The following is a 2,635-nucleotide window of genomic DNA, read 5'->3' on the forward strand; positions in this document are numbered from 1 at the left end:
GAAGGCTGTGCTCTTTGATCTTCAGATCTGTTTATGTTGTAAAGATTAAAGAGACAGGAAAATTTTCTATTGTGTCCACAAATATCTGGGTGTCATTATTACAAAGACTTAATGCCACTTGCCAAAGTAATCGTCTAGCATAGTTTCATGGCAGAGAGCCCAGTGACTGGGTTTCTTACCAAACTCTCTAGAAATTTGGCCGTTCCTTTCTGGAAAAGGACAAACCATGGCCCTTTGCCTACAAATGCTTCTATTAAGGTCCTGTCCCCCCACCCGAAGTCCTTGCCAAAAAGACATTTGCTTCAACCATTTAACAACTTGGTACAGTTGCTTTTCTTCAGACTTGACACTGATTGCTAACTTCCCACATTAGTACCAAACCAGTGATAACTGCCTCTAGGATGTCATCACAGGCATGCCCCCTAATCACAACCATCCTTCAGATAGGATCCATAGAGTTTGCTGGTGCCTTTAATCTGGAATGTTTCAGGTCACTGTAGGAGGGAGGAAGGGTAAACCTTCCAGGAAATTCCAAAGTACTGGAATACAGTGGAGTGAACAAATCAAATCTCAAAACAAATACAACCAGAATGCTCCACAGAAGTGAGAGTAGCAAGATTTCAGCTCGCTTATTTTGGACAAGCCATCATGAAAGACCAAATACTAGAATAGGGACATCGTGTTGGGCAAAGTAAAGGGAACCCTTAATTGAAATGGACTAACAGAATTTGCACACAAGACCAGAGGATTCATTCTGTTATACACAGGGGCACCATGATTCTGAGCTGACTCTACAACACCTAATAACAATGTTGTTTCTGTTGTTAGTGCTGGCAAATCAAGTCCAACTCACAATGACCCTGTAAAGGGTTTCTGATGATCTGCTGGTGAGCTTGAACCGTTGACCTTGCAGTCCAGCGCATTAACCCGCAGTGCTACCCCAGGACTCAAAGTCTAATAACAATGGATTTTACTATTTACCCTGTTGTGTTGTGCATAAGGTCGTTATAAGTCGGTACTGATTCAATGACACCTAACAACAACAACCTCTAGACTGATATGAATCATTGAGATCAACTCATTTCAAAGGCAGTAGATTCTCTTCTTAATTATATTCTTCGTAGGCTTATCTTCACATATATTTGGGGCTGAGAGGAGATACCCTATGTGATTCTAATAAGAAAAGACTGTACTAAATTGGTTACAAATAAAATAAGCCATTTGCCAAAGTTGAGACAAAACTTAAATGTATACATTTTCAAATTCTAGCCAGCTTTGTACATTGGGAAGTCACCCTGTCTGTTATCTTTAATCTACCTCTGGTGTGGTGCTGTGGGTTAAAGCACTGGACTGCAAGGTTGGTTTTAACTGCAAGGTTGGTGGTTCAAGCTCACCAGACACTCCTTGGAAACCCTATGCTGGGTCACTATGAGTTAGAACTGACTTGACAGCACTTAACAACAAAAACAACAACTTTTATTCCAAATGTGTAACTCTTTGCTTAGACACTTCTGATTAGATCTTCATACCACGTTATCCCAGATGCTTTAAAATTACTTACAATCCAAATACACTGAGGAAGGCCAAGTCAGTGCCCTTAAAATATTAGGCTTTCAGAGGAAACATTTTAGAAGAGCACACATGAATAAATGTTGCAGACTAGTCCTTGTAATTGCAGTGACCAAAACAGATAAGAATAATATAGCATTCCACTTACAAGTTCAATATGTTTCAATCAAACTAAAGTAACCAATGCAGAATTATAACATTCAGACCACAGAAGTATTTATTGAGAAACACAATACCTTCATAGGAATATGGGTAGGATTTCCAGCCAATGTAAAACTTTGTGTGTTGTAGCCATGCTGAATTGGTTTCAATGGAGTTTCCAGACTAAGACACACAAGGAAGAAAGGCCTGATAATCCACTTCTGAAAATTAGTCAAGGACAACCCTCTGGATCACAATGGTCAAATCCACAACTACTTATGGAAACAACACAGGACTGGGTCACATGTCTTTCTGTTAGGCACAGGATCCCCCAGAGTTGGGAGCTGATTTGATGGCCAAAAGCAACAGCAATTGCTTTAAAGATTAACATTAGGAAAAGGCAGGTGGAAAACTTGAACAGGAAATTCAATAAGTGAATTGAATTCTAACTCAAGGTAAACAGTGAGAATGGAAATCACTCTTTTATCTTTTCTGTAAGAATATCCTTAAAATGTTTATTTTATTACAAAATCAATGCATGCTCACTGAGGAAAATTATAAAATAAACTAAGCAAAAAGAAATAAATATAAATACCCCCCAAAAGGAAAGCCAGAATGATCTTGCTAAATCTTTCAGAGTTCTATTTTACCTCTGAGAGGCTATGGTATCCTAGGAAACCACATCTTGTCAAGCAATTTTCACAGACAAATAAAATTTCAATAAATTTATTTATTGTTTCAATAAATAAGTTCAATAAAATTACTTTTCCATAAACAGGACTAGATTAAGGCATGCAAGGGCCCTGAACACTGATCATCTGTGGAGCCCCAACCTCTGCTTACTCACATATTAGATAGAGAAATATGAGTTTCAGACCCAGTCCTTCCTCACAATTCCATCTCACAGTAAACCTTAGGACAGAGT

Source organism: Chrysochloris asiatica, unplaced genomic scaffold (genome assembly GCF_000296735.1).
Source record: "Chrysochloris asiatica unplaced genomic scaffold, ChrAsi1.0 scaffold00278, whole genome shotgun sequence".
In the NCBI taxonomy this organism is placed as follows: Eukaryota; Metazoa; Chordata; class Mammalia; order Afrosoricida; family Chrysochloridae; genus Chrysochloris; species Chrysochloris asiatica.